The 17,355-nt window shown below is 39.3% G+C and overlaps 1 long non-coding RNA gene across 1 annotated transcript; it reads left to right on the forward strand.

Moving 5' to 3' along the window:
* Positions 1 to 15,821: 15,821 nt before the first annotated feature.
* Positions 15,822 to 16,782, forward strand: LOC142171451 (uncharacterized). The gene is made up of 2 exons (XR_012701012.1): positions 15,822 to 15,942; positions 16,044 to 16,782. It is a non-coding gene; the product is annotated as an uncharacterized LOC142171451 (long non-coding RNA).
* Positions 16,783 to 17,355: the final 573 nt, after the last annotated feature.

Below are 17,355 nucleotides of genomic sequence, written 5' to 3' on the forward strand. Positions count from 1 at the left end.
CCATCACGACGGGTGAGATTTTGGGTCGTGATAAGTTGGTACCACTTACATGGCAGGAATTCTCCGTTCTCTTTTTTGAGAAGTTCGTGCCGCAGTCTCGCAGAGAGGAGCTGCGCAGATAGTTTGAGCAGTTATGTCAGGATGGAATGTCTGTGACACAGTATGAGATGAGATTTTCTGAGTTGGCTTGTCACGCAGTCTGGTTGGTTCCCACTGATAGGGAGAGGATTAGGAGGTTCATTGATGGCCTCACATATTAGTTACGGTTACTTATGACTAGGGAGAGGATGTCTGGTGTTACTTTTGATGAGTTAGTTGACATTTCTCGGCAGATAGAGATGGTTTGTAGCCAGAAACGTGGAGAGAGGGAGGCTAAGAGGCCTCGTGGTCCAGGTGATTATAGTGATGTTCCTTCAGGGGGTCAGTTTTACCATGGTAGGGGTCGTTCTTACAGTCACGCTCAGATGGGTCGTCCAGCTCATCGTGGTGCATCAGCTAGACACATTTCTTACATTGCACACTCAGGCCAGTCTTTATTCAGTGCACTACCAGTGCAGAGTTCTCATCATGCCTCGTCCGCTCACGCTTCTACAGGTAATTCCTCGGGTTATCAAGAGCAACAGTTCCGTCAAAGGAGGGGTTGTTTCGAGCGCGGAGAATTGAATCATGTCAAGAGACATTGTCTTAGGCTGTTGAGTGGGGCTCCATAGTAGAGTTCTCGACTGACGGCACCAGCACCAACAGTTACACCACCCGCCCAGCCAGCTCGGGGTAGGGTCAGGCAGCTAGGGGTCGCCCAAGAGGGGGAGGCCGATCAGGTGGCGGTCATGCCTGATTCTATGCTTTTCCTGCCAAGCTAGATGCTGTTGCTTCAGATGTAGTGATCACATGTATTGTTTCAGTGTGCCACATGGAGGCTTCTATATTATTTGACCTTGGTTCCACTTATTCATATGTATCATCGTATTTTGCTCATTATCTCGATATGCCCTGTGAGTCCTTAGTTTCACATGTTAGTGTGTCTACGCCGGTGGGCAATACTATTATGGTGGACCATGTGTATCAGTCATATGTGGTAACTATTGGGGGACTGGAGACTTGAGTTGATCTTCTATTACTCAATATGGTCGATATTGATGTAATTCTGGGTATGGATTGGTTGTCTCCATGTCATGCTATTCTGGACTGTCACGCAAAAACCGTGACATTGACCATGCCGGGGTTGCCAAAGGTTGAGTGGAGAGGTTCTCTAGATTATGTTCCTAGCAAGATAATTTCTTATTTGAAAGCCCAACATATGGTTGGGAAGGGGTGTTTGTCATACTTGGCTTTTGTGAGAGATGTTGATGCAGATACTCCTACTATTGATTCAGTACCGGTAGTGAGAGACTTTCCTGATGTATTTCCTACAGACCTGCCAGGTATATCGCCCGACATGGATATTTATTTCGGTATTGACTTGGTGCAGGGCACTCAGCCCATTTCTATTCCTCCGTATCGTATGGCACCAGCTGAGTTAAAAGAATTGAAAGAGCAACTTCAGGAACTCCTTGAAAAGGGGTTTATTAGGCCAAGTGTGTCACTTTGGGGTGCAACGGTTCTGTTTGTGAAGAAGAAAGATGGTACTATACGGATGTGAATTGATTATAGGCAATTGAACATGGTTACAATCAAGAATAAATATCCTTTGCCGTGTATTGATGACTTATTTGACCAGCTTCAGGGAGCGAGGGTGTTCTCCATAATTGATTTGAGATCGGGGTATCACCAGTTGAAAATTCGGGATTCGGATATTCTAAAGACGATATTCAAAACTCGTTATGGCCACTATGAATTTCTTGTAATGTCGTTTGGGCTAACAAATATCCCGGCAACATTCATGCACTTGATGAACAGTATATTCCAATAATATCTTGACTCATTTGTCGTAGTATTTATTGATGATATCCTGGTGTACTCACGTAGCCAGGAGGAGCATGCACGATACTTGAGTATTGTACTACAGAGGCTGAGAGAGGAGAAACTTTATGCCAAATTCTCTAAGTGTGAGTTCTGGCTTAGCTTAGTAGCATTCTTGGGACACATAGTGTCCAGTGAAGGGACTAAGGTGGATCCGAAGAAAATAGAGGCAATTCAGAGTTGGCCCAGGCCATCTTCAGTTACTGAGATTCGGAGTTTTCTTGGCTTGGCCGGTTATTATCGTCGCTTCGTGGAGGGTTTCTCGTCTATTGCATCGCCTATGACTAAATTCACCCAGAAAGGTGCTCCGTTCAGGTGGTCGGATGAATGTGAAGAGAGCTTTCAGAAGCTCAAGATAGCTTTGACTACTGCTCCAGTATTGGTGTTGCCTATAGGTTCATGGTCTTATACTGTGTATTGTGATGCGTCACGTATTGGTCTCGACGCAGTACTGATGCAAAACGGTAGGGTGATTGCTTATGCGTCCAGACAGTTAAGGTACATGAGAAGAATTATCCAGTCCATGACCTTGATTTAGCAGCTATTGTTCATGCCTTAAAAGTTTGGCGGCATTACTTGTACGGTGTCCATTGTGAGGTTTATACCAATCACCGGAGTCTACAACATCTGTTTAAACAGAAGGATCTTAATTTGCGGCATCGAAGGTGGTTGGAGTTACTTAAGGATTATGATATCACCATTCTTTATCATCCCAGAAAGGGCAATGTGGTGGCTGATACCTTGAGTCGTAAGGCGGAGAGTTTGGGCAACTTAGCATACTTATCGGTAACAGAGAGGCCTTTAGCCTTGGATGTTCAGGCCTTGGCCAACCAGTTTGTTAGATTGGATGTTTCTGAGCCGAATCGAGTTTTGGCTTGTGTGGTTTCTCGGTCTTCTCTATATGATCGCATCAGAGAGCGCCAGTATGATGATCCACATCTTCTTGTCCTTAAGGACACGGTTCAGCACGGTGATGCCAAGGAAGTCACTATCGGAGATGACGGTGTATTATGGATGCAGGGCAGGCTATGTGTGCCCAATGTAGATGGTTTGCGCGAGCTGATTCTCCAGGAAGCTCACAGTTCACGGTACTCTATTCATCTAGGCGCCGCAAAGATGTATCAGGATTTGAGGCAGCATTATTGGTGGAGGCGAATGAAGAAAGATATAATTGGGTTTGTAGCTCGGTGTTTAAATTGTCAACAGGTAAAGTACGAGCATCAGAGACCGGGAAAATTACTTCAGAGACTTGAAATTCCGGAGTGGAAATGGGAGCGTATTACCATGGACTTCGTAGTTGGGCTTCCACGGACATTTAGGAAGTTTGATGCGGTTTGGGTGATTGTAGCTCGGTTGACCAAATCCGCGCATTTTATTCTGGTTGGTACAAATTATTCTTCGGAGCGGTTGGCTAAGATTTATATCCGCGAGATTGTTCGCTTACACGGTGTGCCGGTGTCCATCATTTAAGATCGGGGCACACAGTTTATATCACAGTTTTGGAGAGCAGTGCAGCGAGAATTGGGCACACAAGTTCAGTTGAGTACGACATATCACCCTCAGACAGATGGGCAGTCCGAGCGCACTATTCAAATATTAGAGGATATGCTATGCGCTTGTGTAATTGATTTTGGAGGTTCTTGGGATACATTTCTGCCACTTGCGGAGTTTGCTTACAATAACAGCTACAGTCGAGTATACAGATGGCTCAGTATGAGGCAATATATGGGAGACGGTGTCAATCTCCGGTTGGTTGGTTTGAGTCGGGTGAGGCTAGGCTATTGGCTACTGACTTGGTTCAGGATGCTTTGGAGAAGGTTAAAGTGATTCAGGAGTGGCTTCACACGGCGCAGTCTAGACTGAAGAGTTATGTCGACAAGAAGGTCCGTAATGTTGCTTACATGGTTTAGGAGAAGGTTCTGCTCAAAGTTTCACCAATGAAGGGTGTGTTGAGGTTCGAGAGGAAGGGAAAGTTGAGCCCTCGGTATATTGGGCCTTTTGAGATACTTAAGAAAATTGGAGATGTGGCTTATGAACTTGCCTTGCCACCTAGTATATCAGGTGTTCATCCAGTGTTCTATGTATCCATGCTCCGAAAGTATGTCGGGGATCCGTCTCATATTCTGGATTTCAGTACAGTGCAGCTGGACGATAATCTGACTTATGATATGGAGCCGGTAACTATTTTAGACCGGCAGGTTCAGAAACTGAGGTCCAAGAACATAACATCAGTGAAGGTGCAGTGGAGAGGCCAGCCAGTCGGAGAAGCTACTTGGGAGATTAAGCAGGAGATGCGGAGCAAATACCCACACTTATTTGAGAATTCAGGTATTATTCTAAACCCGTTCGAGGATGAACGTTTGTTTAAGAGGGGAGGAATGTAATGACCCGGCCGGTCGTTTTGAGTATTATAATCCCGTTTTTCCATTTACTGCTCAAATTGTGAATTACAGTTGTTATTTGGCTTGCCAGGGTAATTGGTTTGGGTCCGGTGAGGTTTTGAAATGATTTGGAGCACTTAGTTCCAAGGTTTAGAATTTAAGTTGAAAAGGTTGACCAGGTGTTGACTTATGTGTAATGACCCCGGAGAAATTTTGCTAAGGAAATTAAGGTCTGGTAGTGCCGAGGTAGATCAATTAGTACAAAGATCTCGTCACGGCTCGGACTTTTTGGGCTGAACAATGCACCGATGTGTAAAGGAAAATTTTGTTGGAAAAGGGTCATTTCTGCGACCACTATGCGATCGCAGAATCACTCTGTGGATCGCATAATGGTCGCAAAGTGGATCAATAGAGGGGCAAGATTTGAGGAATATCTGCGGTGCACTATGCAACCACATACCTGTTTTACGGTGCATTATGCAACCGCAGAACAAGTATGCGGACTGCATAATGACCACAGACCGGGTCAGTAACGCCCAGCTTTGGAGGCTAAATTATGTGGCCGGTATGCGGACCGCATACCTGTTATGCGATCGCGTATGCGACCGCATAACTGCGTCGGAGATTCCATTATATCTAATTTTTGACCCGACCCAACTTCGATTTATAGCCCTTGAAGCTCATTTTTGAGCCAAAATCTGATATTTTTGAGAGAGGTGAGAGCATTTTAGAGAGAGAAAGTGAAGACTTAGTCATTTATCCATCAATTCTTGTTCAAGGTTTGAAGATTTCACAAGGATCTTGCTAGGGCTTCAAAGAGGTAAGAATTTCTTTCCTCAATTCTTCAATTTCGGGTTTGGAGTAAAAATGGGTGATTTATAGTATGATTCCTGGGTGTAAGAATATTATGTATACATACCAATAAGGTTGTGGAAAGATTGTTAAGTTCAAATGGGTAAGGATTGTGTTGAAAATGGTAGAAATCTTTATAGGCTTTAATTGAAGATTTGAGGTTCGCGTTTGTGTCAGATTTTGGTGAAATTTGTATGGTTGGACTCGTGGTTGGATGGGCATTCATATTCTGTAACTTTTATCGGGTTCCAATATATGGGCCCCACGACCGATTTTTGAGTTAATTTCGGATTTTATTGGAAAACTTAGTATCGCCTTATGGAATTAATTACAATAATGGGTATTGACTGAATCGAATTAATTGTGGCTAGATACGAGACTTTCGGAGACCAATTCTCGTTGAAAGGGCATAGCGGAATAAAGAATTACACGGTTTAAGGTAAGTAACAGTTTTAAATCTGGTCCTGAGGGTATGAAACCCCGAATTTTTGTATCATGTGATTATTTTTGAGGTGACGCACATGCTAGGTGACAGGCGTGTGGGCGTGCACCAATGGGATTGTGACTTGGTCCGTCCCGTGGAAACTGTAAAGTTGAATAACTTGTTGATAATTATGTGTTCTCTATTTGTTGTGGAAATTTGACTATAAGTCATGTTAGAAACCATGTTTAGGCTATATGTTGGTATTGTTGGGACCCGGAGAGGTCGTGTATATGTTGAATACTTGAATTATTTGCTTAAATTGTTGTTTTGTGCTCAGTCATAGTTACTTGATTATTTTGTCTTAGTCTCTATTGTTCATTATTGATGTGTCATATCATTATTGTTTGGGCTGATTTTATGATTGTTGAGAGCCCTAGAGACTGGAGAGCTTTATGACTGAGTGAGGCCGAGGGCGTGATTGTGAGATATTATACTATAGCACGTGAGTTGGCCGTGCAACATGTGAGTTGGCCGTCCAGATCCTTATATTATACTATAGCACATGAGTTGGCCGTGCGGATTCAGATATTTATATTATGGTACGTAAGTTGTCCGTGCAACACGTGAGTTGTCCGTGCAGATTATAGCGCTTGGGCTGTAGGAGCCCCTCTGGAGTCTGTACACCCCCAGTGAGCGCGGGTACCCATTGAGAGAGTGATGAGAGCTGGGAGCCCAGGGAGTGATGAGGGCTGGGAGCCCAGTGAGTGATTGTTGTCATAAGAGGTTGTACTTGATTTCCATTTGTTGTTGCACTTAGTTGCTATCTGTCATAGTTGTGAAATCTCTGGAAGAATGTTGATATATGGATTACATGAACAGGAACTGTATAAAAAATGATTTGACTTTAAACTGCCAGATTTGATAGCATGTCTATTCTTTTCTGGAATTACTGGAAATGAACCATAACTGTGTAGCTCGTTACTATCTTGAGTTCCTTATTTATTATTGTTACTTGCTGAGTTGGTTGTACTCATACTACACCCTGCACTTCGTGTGCAGATCCAGGTGTCCCCGGACACAACGGGTGTTGATCCTTTCGCGCGGTTGATTTTTAGGAGATTTTGAGGTAGATGCCGTGTACCGCAGACCTTGTCTCTCCTTCTCTATCTCTTTGTTTACTGTATTTGGTCTCATACTATTATAGACTATACTTTCCAGACTTGTATTCATATTAGATACTCATGTACTCAGTGACACCAGATTTCGGGGAGTGTTCGTATTTGTATTTGGGAGATTTTGTATTGTATTTAAATATTGTATTTTTAAACTTAAAAGAAATTGTGGTTTAGTGACATTAACGGCTTGCCTAGTATCGAGATAAGCGGCATCACGACGGGTGGGATTTTGGGTCGTGACAATAATGCAAAGCTGCTTGAACCCTTAAGCCTCCGAACGGGACGTAAATTCTTAAAACGACCGGTTGGATCGTTACGGCTAAGAATAGGTGAATGCTTTTCTTGTTGTTCTTGATCATCACCACTTTTTATTCTTCATATTCAAATAAATAGAAGATCATATAGTAGAGGAAAACATTTAAACTTAGGAATGAACACTTTTACGGTTTGAAGCGTACTTTATAGTTTAGTCCTATTAACTATCATGTAATCTTTTGTTCTCTTGCCACGTGCTTTGCACTATTTTTTCGTACCTATTGTAACTTTTGTCTTATATAAATATTTATAAACTAACAAAGAATCGAAACAAAAAGATACACAAAATATGCATAAAATAAAGAATACAAAAACTTGAAACTATGGAAATTGCTTTATTAGAGAAACCAAAAGGACTTATTACAATCACCAATATAGTTATCCCTGACCTGATCACTGGAAACAAGAAATGTAAATAAAGCGAAGTTCGATATTCAGTACCACTAACAAGAGTACAAAACACCCGTTCTGCCATGTTTTGATCAATCTTCCTCTGGTGGAGAAAAGTTGAGATCTGACACACGGTACTTCTTCCCATTGTCTACCCATTTCAAATCAGGAACGTTCACATTATTGCTTCTAGTTGGACGTGGTTATGCGGCAACCTCCTCTTTTCCTTACGATGTTTGTTTTTTTTTTGCTTTGTGCTCGACAACCTATTTTAGTGGTTGAACATTAACAGATTCATTAGATGCACACTTCCCTATTATGGCTTGGCTGGGAGCGCATATACTCAACCAAGGATTTGGGTGAATGAATGTCTTTTCCACTACGTACCAAGTCTCTGCACTTCCAAGGAAAGTTAAGAGGATGTGACACATTTAGCAACTGAACATTGCTTGGCTGCCGGATACGACTTCCTCCACCCGAACATATCATATGACCGCTTCTGCAAGAGGCTAGAAGGGACGGTAACATTTCGAGAAATGCTACCTAAAGTGTCACTCGCATTGCTATTAATGTGAGTGCTCCTTGTGGCACCTACCATTGTTCCACTAGTAGGAGGAGTGGGACTTAGGGAAGCAAGTGGGGTAATAGTGTGATGACCTGATAGGTCATTTTTTATTTTAACCTTTATTTATATATTTCGAGACCTCGAATATATCCATCCAACCTTTCTCGATCCACGTGCGCAATGCATATTTTTTCCGGAATATTTTTATGTGAAAAACCAAAGAAAATGTGAAATTTTCCCTTTAAAACTTATTTGAGTTGATTTCGGCCAATGTTTAGAGCAAACAAACCCGGATAAGTATTTTAACGATTCTGGTGGGTCCGTATCGTGATTTGGGACTTGGGCGTATGCCCAGAATCAAATTTAGAAGTCCCTAGCTTGAATTATCGCAATTTGACGGAAACTAGAAATTTTAAGGTTTAAAGAATTCCTAAATTTGGCCATAATTAGATTTTTGTTGATACCGGATCCCGATTTGGATTCTGAGAGTTCGATCATATTCGTAACAATATTTATGACTTATATACAAAATTTGAAGTTATTCCAAGGTGCGTAGCACGTTTTCTGTTAGTTTTTGAAAATAAATAAATAAAATGTTTGATTTTATAAAGCTTGAATTTTTAAAGTTTGATCAGAGATTTGACTTTTGAGCAAACGACTTTGGAATGGAATTTTGATGATTCAAATAGTTTCGTATGATGATTTCGGACTCAGGCGCATGTCCGGATTTGGATCTGGAAGTCCGTAGGACAATTCGGCGCATTTTGACGAAAGTTGAAAAATAGAAGATTTTTGGAAAGTTTGACTGGGAGTTGACTTTATTGATATCGAGGTCAAAATTCTATTCTGGAAAATGGAACAACTCCATTATGTCATTTATGACTTGCATGTAAAATTTGAAGTCATTCCAGATTGATTTGATACGTTTCGGCACAAGATATATAATTTGGAAAATTTCATAAACTCATAAGTCCGAATCGATGCGCGATTTGTAGTTTCGCCATTTTTATGTGTGATTTGAGACCTCGATTAGGTCCGTAATATATTTTGAGACTTGTTGGTATGTTCGGATAGGGTCCCGAGTGGCTCGGGTGAGTTTCAGAATGGTTTCAGACCATTTCTAGGCCATTTTAATTGCTGGTTTTTGGGCTACAACAGTGTGCATCGCGAGAAATTTCTATTGCACAGGGCTGACTTTGGAAGCTTATATCTCGCAATCTATAAGGAATTTGGAGATGATCCAAAAATTAAAGTTGTAACCCTTGGTGTCTAGTTTTTAAAAATGTTTACTGTTTGGCATTTAGAGTTGTTTACAAAAGGTTATGGTTCCTAAACTACAGGCTATCTGGGAAGAATTTTGAAATCACGAAGAAGAAATTTCTGCTGCACAGGTCTGATTTTGGGAGCTTATATCTTGACATCTATAAGGAATTGAGAGATGAGAAAAATATGAAAGGTGTATCCCTTGGTATCTATTTTCCAGAAAGTTAAAGCATTCATCATTTGGACATTTGTACAGAAAGTTATGATTGATTTACTGGAGACTGGTACTGCAGTTTTCACTACAGTTTCTGCTTGGAAATAAATTGAAATAGGTTGCATTTTAAAGATGCGACCTACCTGGGTAGAAGCTATATTTCGGGATTCCATCCATTTTAACATATTTGGAGCTATGGAGCTCGGATATAAGCGATTTTTGAGGCGATTTTTACCATATGGATTGGAGTAAGTGTTCTATATACTTCATGATTCCATGGTTATTTTCATCAATTATTAGTGAATCAAATAGAGGAAATTGAAGAAATTTGTAAACTTTCAAAAATGAAAATTTAAGATTTGTAGTTTGATTCGTAATCGGAATTTGATAAAATTGGTATGATTGAACTCGTATCAGAATGGGTATTCAGATTTTGTCAATTTTTGTCTGGTTCCGAGATGCGGCTCCCAGGGCTGACTTTTAGAATAAAAAATTGGAAATCGACGTATTATTATCAGGAATTGTTTTCTATGAATTGTAGTTATTTTATAAAAATATTTTGACTAGATTGGAGTCGTCTGAAGGTCGTTTCACGCAAGAAGGCTATTTTGGAATATCGGCCTAACTCTGTTAAGGTAAGTGTCTTGTCTAACTATGTGTGGGGGAAACCAGCCCTTAGGATTTGAGATGATTGTATCATTCGTGTTATGTGAAGGTCGTGTACGCGAGGTGACGAGTGGGTACATGTCACGATCCGAAAATTTCACCTTCGGGACCGTGATGGCGCCTAACTTTTCACTTGCTAGGCAAGCCAACGTTAGAATAATCTTAACCATTTTTAAACAAATTAAATTAAACGGAAGTCAATTACTAGAATAAAGTGCGAAAGACCATAACTACCAAATCACCAAAATACATCTCCGAATCTGGTGTCATAAGTGCACGAGCTACTAGAATAATACAAATAAAGGTCTGAATAAAATTTAAACTGTTTGAAAGATAATACATAGCTAAGATAAGATAGATGGGGACTTCAGAACTGCGGACACTGTGCAGTTATACCTCAAGTCTCCTCAGGGTAGCTGAATCCGAGCAAGTCTATGGTACGCCGCTGGGACCAACTCCAAAATCTGCACAAGAAGTGCATAATGTAGTATGAGCACAACCGACCCCATGTATTCCATAAGTATCGAGCCTATCCTCGATGAATTAGTAATGAGGCTATGACAAGACACGTACATAAACAACCTATACAAGTATATACAAATACGAACCAACAATAACACAATAAATAGCAATTTATAAATTTGGGAGGGAACATGCGAAGGGGAATAATATAATAATTTCAGCAGGATAAGTGTCACGTAACAGCCAATTAATTCAACAATAATAAAATGAGCAGCTAATAATATGAAAATGGAACGGCACCACCCTTCGTGCTTTTACTCTCATTCTTCCCATAGATTGATAAATAAATAATAATAATTGGCATGGCATCACCCTTCGTGCTTTAACTCTTTTCTGGCACGACATCACCCTTCGTGCTTTAACTCTCTTTGAAAATGGCACGGCATCACCCTTCATGATTTTACACTCTTTCTCACTATGGCAAGGATAATATAAATGGCACGACATCACCCTTCGTGCTTTTACACTCTTCCTTACTATGAAAATAATAATATAAATTTGGAAGAGTATTTAAATGCGGGGATATATACTTATCAAGCAATTCAATACCAGAATACCGACCTCACCTTTCAAAATATTCAACAATAATTAAACTAATAATAATCTCATGAAAACTGATCAAATAAACAATAATATATTAATTAAATAGATAATTATTCACAATAAACAAATTTTACCCGCATGCTTTGACTCAACCACAACGCATAAGTAATCGTCACCTCACATATTTGTTGTACTCGCACATTAAATCACGTAGAAAATAGACAAATAAGTTCTACTCCCTCAAGTCAAGGTTAACCACGACACTTACCTCGATTTGCAACCAACTCAAAATTCCAATAAAACTTTGCCTCGCGAATTGGTGTCCGAATGCTTCAAATCTAGTCACAAACAATTCAATATACTCAACACGAATAGTAGGAATTAATTCCATATGAATTTACTAATTTTTCGGATTAAAATCCGAAATTTATTTTAAAAATCGACAGTGGGACCCACGTCTCGAATTCCGAAAAAACTCACGAAATCCGAACACTCGTTCCGATATGAGTTCAACCATACAAAAATTATAATTCCGACATCGGATTAACCTTCAAATCATAAATTTTATTTTTGGAAAGTTTTACAAATATATCAATTTTCTTCCATCTAAATCTGAAATACATGATGAATATAGACATGGATTTATGAAATATAATCACTATATGATAAAGAACACTTACCCAGTTCGAAATCATGAAAAACTCCTTTGAAATCGCACCTAGGCCGAGCTCTAATGGAGGGTTTGTGAAAAATGGGGAAAATTCCGTTTTTGGTCTGTTTTAATCACTGGCGTTAGGCTTTTTTCGCATTCGTGAAGGGCCTGTCTTCTTCGCGATGTGCAACAGCCCAAGTGGCCTTCGCGTTCGCGAGTCCTCCCACGTGTTCGCGAGTCCTCCCACGCATTCGCGAAGGCCGCTTTCCCCTGGCCTTCGCGTTCGCGAGCCAATACTCGCGTTCGTGTAGAAGAAACAATGATTCCCCCTCCCCAGATCACAAGCCTACGCGTTCGCGGGAAGCTGGTCGCGTTCGCGAAGGGTAAGGCCCCCATTGCTCCGCGTTCGCGATGAAGAAAATTCCCCTGCCCCAAATTCCTCTTCGCGTTCGCGAGAAAGGCTTCGCGTTCGTGAAGCACATGACACCAGAAACCAGCAGAAGTCCCAAAAACCAGATTTTTCAAAGAACTAAGGTCCGTACGCTATCCGAAACTCACCCGAGGCCTCGGGGATCTAAACCAAATATGCACACAAGTCCAAAAACCTCATACGAACTCACTCGCGCGATCAAAACACCAATGTAATGCCTAGAACTCCGTATCGGACACCAAATCAAATAAAATTTTTAATAAAACTTTAGAACTTCTATTTTAACAACCGGACGTCCGAATCACGTCAAACTAACTCCCTTTTCACCAAATTTGACAGTCAGGTCATAAATATAGTAATGGACCTATTACGGGTTTCGGAACCAGAATACGGACCCGGTATCAACAAAGTCAAACATTAGTCAAATCTCTTAAGTCATTAAACCTTTAAACTTCAAAATTTCAACAACAAGCAATAACTCGAGCTAGGTACCTCTGAATTCGATTCCGGGCCTTCGCCCAAGTCCCAAATCATGATACGGACCTATAGGAACTGTCAAAATACTGATCCAGATCCGTCTGCTCAAAATATTGACCGAAGTCAACTTAAGTGAGTTTTAAAGCTCTATTTTATATTTTTATCAATTTTTTCACATAAAAGCTTTCCGGAAAAATTTACGGACAGCGCACACAAGTTGAGGAAAGCTAAATGGTGCTATTTGAGGTTTTAGAATACAGAAATATTATTTAAAATTAAAGATGACATATTAGTTCATCACAGTACACGACCTATATGTGCTATTTGACCGGTTTAGACCGTTAGGCTCCTTTTATACAATTGATTGCAAATATCATTTCATGGTTATATCTTTTGTTGTTAGAATTATTTATACGTGCTTTACTTGAAATTGTTAACACAAGTTCCATCCTTGTTGTCAAGTTCACCCTTATATGCTAATTGTTGATTGTAATCACTTGTTGAATTCATGCTTTACTTGCTACATGCCTTAATTGTCAATTGATGATCATAAATTGTGCCTTGGCTTATGGATTGTCACTTACTTGCTATTTGATTTCGTGAGCTATCGTGTAGTCTTTTTTTATTAGTTGTGACTTCTTTGTGTAGCTTCGTTATCCCTTTTGATTTTGTGGTATACCGTAGTTGGTTGTAAATTGGTTGCTTAATTGGTGTTGCTTGAGGATCGGATTGCACTCCGCAACAGATATGATTTATATTATTAGATCGGGTTGCATGCCGCAATGGAATTTATTTTACAGATTATATTGTTGGAACGGGTTGCACGTCGCAACGGAATTTATTTGAAAGATTATATTATTGGATCGGGTTGCACGCCGCAACGAAATTTATTTGAAGGATTATATTGTGGGATCGGGTTGCACACCGCAACGAATTTTATCTAAAGTTTATATTGATGGATCGGCTTGCATGCCGCAACGGAATTAATTGAAGGACTATATTGTGGGAACGGATAGCACGCCGCAACAAATGAACAAATATGAAATTATTGTGATATTAAGGTTAATTCCGATTGTGTTTCTCATGGTGCATTCCATGCTAGGACGGTTATTGTGGTTTCTTAAATCACTTCATTATATTTTGAGCATAATTAATTAACCATCAATATATTAAAGATGGAATAATATGGACTTCTTGTGTGAGTCATGCATTCTATGAGATATGTTAAGTTGCTGAAAATTTAGTAGATACAAACGAAAGAATTTTCAAGTTGTTCCACTTGTGTGTCTTTCAAAAATAAAACTCATATCTTATTCGAAGATCTACTAATTTAAATGGTGATTATATTTTTAGTCTAATTGATACCCCGACTTCCTCATTATCTTATTGTCGTGTAATTTATGTGAAAAATTGTTATTATGTTTTACTTTAATAAATTCCATATTTATCGCGTTAAATATTTGATTGAATGTCTTAAATTGTATAAATACAATATTATATTGGATCTCATATATTTCTAAACTAAACTTAATTGATATTCTGTTTGTACAACCTCTCCACTATTTTACCTTATTTAAATCCTAAATTGGCTTAATAACTCATTTGACGCTTTACTATGATCTAATTGGAATTGTCTTGAATCGTGTTTAAATTATTCATCATTTCATGGTAAGTACGAGAGTAAAATCACAAAGGGTGATGACATGCCATTTTTATATTATTTGTACTCTGACTGTGTGGTTGCTCAATTGTTTGATTGTTTGCTCGATGTCATCCTTGTTCTCATTATTTTCATTGTTGATTTGTATTGGAAATTCTTCTACTATTGGACTTACATTGATACTCTTTCCTTCTCAGCTTCATGTAACATATTGTACAACTTTATATGTCTGGTAGGTGTCATGACCTTGCCTTGTCACTACTCTACTGAGGTTAGGCTTGATACTTACTGGGTACCGCTTTGGTGTACTCATACTACACTTCTGCACATATTTTTGTGCAGATCTAGGTACCCCAGAGTTATTGATATTCTTGTTAGTTGATCGAGCATTGTTGTGGAGACTCAAGGTATACCTGATGTCGCGTTCGCAGGTTTCAGAGTCACCTTCTGATATTTTCTTTGCACTGTTTGATTCTATTCTCGAATAGTTGTAATTAGAGATTTTCTAGTAAACTCTGTAGAGCTTGTAACTTGTACTACTGGTTTTGGGAATTGTATTAAATTTCTACTTCATATTTATTCCAGATATTTGAGTCACCACTAATTCAGTTAGTGCTAGGCTTACCTATTCCCTAAAACTAGATGTCATCACGACATTATACGGAAAAAAATCTGGGTCGTGACAAATAGCATTCTCAGTGAGACTGAGAATAGGTGAAGGCTTTTCTTGTTGTTTTTCATCACTACTGCTTTTGTTCTTCATATTCAAAAGAAAAAAAAATTATCATGGGAAAATATAAATAGCTCAAGCATTCGGAAGAAAGTAACTTTATTAATATAAGGAAAAGCATTGTCGTTTACCAATGGATGCCCATTGTACCTTATAGTATTTTGAGGAAAGCCACCTAAAGTGGCACCCGTATTGCCACCAATGTGAGTGCCACTTGTGGCACCTACCACTATTTCACTAGTAGGAAGAGTAGGACCCGGGAAGCAAGTGGGAGCAATAACATTTTCAAGGCGGTTGATAATAGGTGATGGCTTTTTCTTTTGTTGTTTTTGATCATTACCACTTTTGTTCTTTATATTCAAAGAAAGAGAAGATCATATAATAGAGGAAAATATTTAAACTTAGTATTGAACACCTCTATGGTTTGAAATAAAGTATTTTAGAGTTAAGTCCTACTAACGAATTCTAAACTTTAACCCTTTCAAAAACTATCATCTAATCTTCTGTACTCTTGCCATGTGCTTTGCACATGCTTTACACAAGCTTTGCACTGTAAACATTGTCTAATAAATATTGATTTTTTTGTATCTATTGTAATTATTTTCATATAAATTTATAAACTAACGAAAAACTGAAACAAAAAGATAGAAATAAAAAAGACTACTATAACAGAAAAAATAAGAATAGAGAAATGAAACACACAAAATATGCATAAAATAAAAATGTACAAAAAATTAAAACTCTCGCAATGTATTGCCTAATTAAAAAAATCAAGAGGACTTATTGCAATCACCATTAATGTTTGTCCCCTTGCCCTAATCATAGGTACAAAAAATTGAAACTCTCGCAATATGTTGCCTAATTAAAAAAATTAAGAGTACTTATTGCAATCACCATTAACACCAAATACTTAATGTTTATTGTTTACAAAAATACAAAACACTCGTTCTATCATGTTTTGATCAATCATCCTCTGGTGGGCGGAAGTTGATATCTGGCATACAGTACTTCTTCCCATTGTCTACCAATTTCAAATCAGGAACGTTCACGTCATTGCGTCTGGTTGGACTTGAATCTGCGACAGCCTCCTCTTTTCCTTGCGATGCAACTTGTTTTTTTGCTTTTTCCTTGACAACCTCTTTTAGTGGTTGAACATCAACAGATTCATTATATGCACCTTCTCTATTGTGGCTTAGTTGGGAGCGCTTATACCCAACGAAGGATTTAGGTGAATGAATGTCTTTTCCACTACGCACTAAGTACTCTCTATTCTAAGGAAAGTTAAGAGGATGCGACACATTTAGTAGCTGAATATTGCTTGGCTGCAAAATACTGCTTCCTCCACCGAACATGTTATATGAACACTTCTGCAAGAGACTAGGAGCGACTGTAACATTTCGAGGAATGCCACATAAAGTGGCCCTCGCATTGCTACTAATGTGAGTGACACTTGCGGTACCTACCACTGCTCCACTAGTAGGAGGAGTGGGATTTAGGGAAGCACGCGGAGTAATAGCATTCTCAGTGCGACTGAGAATAGATGAAGGCTTTTCTTGTTGTTTTTCATCCCTAGAACTTTTTTTCTTCATATACAAAAAGAAAAGATTATCATTGGCAAAATATAAATAGCTCAAGCATTGAGAAGAAATTAACTTTATTGATATAAGGAAAAGCATTGCCGTTTACCAATGAATGCCCATTGTACCTTTTAGCCTTTTGAGGAAAGCCACTTAAAGTGGCACCCGTATTGCCACCAATGTAAGTGCCACATGTGGCACCTACCACCGCTAGTAGGAAGAGTAAGACTTAGGGAAGAAAGTGGGAGCAATAACATTTTCAAGGCGGTTGAGAATACGTGCTGGCTTTTTCTTTTGTTATTTTTTATCTGTAACGACCCGGCCAGTTGTTTTGTGAATTTAAACTCTGTTTGGCGGCATAAGGTATTGAACAGCTTCATATTGTGTGTATTGACTTGCGTACGTGGTTGAATTCAGTTACCGGATGATCCGAAGTGATTTGGGACACTTAGTCCCTAAAACGGAAGCTTAAGTCTTAGGATTTTGACCGTAGTCGAAAATATATGAATATGACTCCGGAATGGAGTTTCGTCTGTTCCGTTAGCTCCGTTGGGTATTTT

The sequence above is a fragment of the Nicotiana tabacum genome, chromosome 17 (assembly GCF_000715075.1).
Source record: "Nicotiana tabacum cultivar K326 chromosome 17, ASM71507v2, whole genome shotgun sequence".
NCBI classification, from domain to species: domain Eukaryota; kingdom Viridiplantae; phylum Streptophyta; class Magnoliopsida; order Solanales; family Solanaceae; genus Nicotiana; species Nicotiana tabacum.